The sequence below is a fragment of the Rhinolophus hipposideros genome (assembly GCF_964194185.1).
Source record: "Rhinolophus hipposideros genome assembly, chromosome: 6".
Taxonomy (NCBI): domain Eukaryota; kingdom Metazoa; phylum Chordata; class Mammalia; order Chiroptera; family Rhinolophidae; genus Rhinolophus; species Rhinolophus hipposideros.
In genome coordinates, this window is record NC_138052.1 from 50,984,877 (window position 1) to 50,986,111 (window position 1,235).

Sequence of the window (1,235 nt, forward strand, 5' to 3'; positions counted from 1 at the left end):
TTGTCACCAAATTATACCTATTGTGAACCTTTTACCTTAGTATGATTCGTGAATTTCATCTTCTTCAAAGTAAAAACCTTTAAGAACAGAAATATGCAGTTCTGACTCTCAACTTGAACCTAAGCCATATTTACCCTAGAATTCAAACTCGTGTGAACATTTCTAGAGGATCTGGTAGGCTAATCTTTTTTTTTTTTTTTTTTTTTTTTTTTTTTTATAGAGGTCTTTTATTTTTTTACACTTATGCCATAAATTCATAGGGAATGGGCTCCAGCAGCTCAGGCTCCTTTCCATAGGTTCTCACAAAGTGTGCTTCTCTGGGTGGGGCAGGGTGGCGTTTCAGGTGAACCCAGCTACCTTTCTCTTTGGCTTCCTTCTTTTTCTGATCATTTTCCTTCACCCGTTTTAGGAAGCTATCTCGGCTCTTAGAGTGCTTAATATGCTCAATACGAACATTAATTCTCTTGGCAAGAATCTTGCCCTTGACTTGTTTGTTTACAACAATGCCAACCCCATGCTAAGTAGCATTGTAGACCCTTCCCGTTTTGGCATGGTAACATTTGTGGGGCATTCCTTTTTGAACAGTGCCCATCCCCTGATGTCTACAATATCACCTTTCTTGTAGATTCGCATGTATGTGGCCAAAGGAACAACTCCATGTTTTCTAAAAGGCCTAGAGGACATATAGCGGGTGCCTCTCCTCTTTCCCTTTGTGTTGGTCATTTTGACAAATTACTGGAAGATGGTGGCCCCGGCCGAAAAGGAGGACCTAGTAGGCTAATCTTTAAGGGTTCATTTGCATGAGGAGGAGGAGGAGCCCACATCTGGACAAAGACATGCCTGGAGATTAGAGTGGAAGGGTCAGCAATAAGTCTGTTTCTTAGGTTTCCTCCAGCCCAGTCTGAGTGGCAGAAATCAAGGACTGAAAATAAAATCTGAAAGAGTTGTTTGAAAACTCAGTAAGATATGGGAAAATAATACATTGGGGGCTCATGTTATAAATGAGGTCAGAAAGTTACGAAGAAAAAATGTTTCTTCCATTCAGTAGTATGCAAATGCACAGCATCAGCCATAGGAATTTTGGCTTTGATTCTTTGGAGTGTCATTAGCAAATGACCAATGGGTGGTCTTATCTTGGTGAATGGGCTATAGCCAGGAAAATGTTTCATAATTGTTGTTGCGGTGGTGTATCAGGAAAACCCAGTTATACAAAGAAGAAATAATGGCTGAATGCT

The 1,235-nt window shown here is 40.4% G+C and overlaps 1 pseudogene across 1 annotated transcript; it reads right to left on the reverse strand.

Annotated features, from left to right (window-relative positions):
- Positions 1-241: 241 nt before the first annotated feature.
- LOC308499026 (large ribosomal subunit protein eL21-like) lies at positions 242-723 on the reverse strand (annotated as a pseudogene). The gene has a single exon. The product of its transcript is annotated as a large ribosomal subunit protein eL21-like (transcript).
- Between the last annotated feature and the right edge of the window lie 512 nt (positions 724-1,235).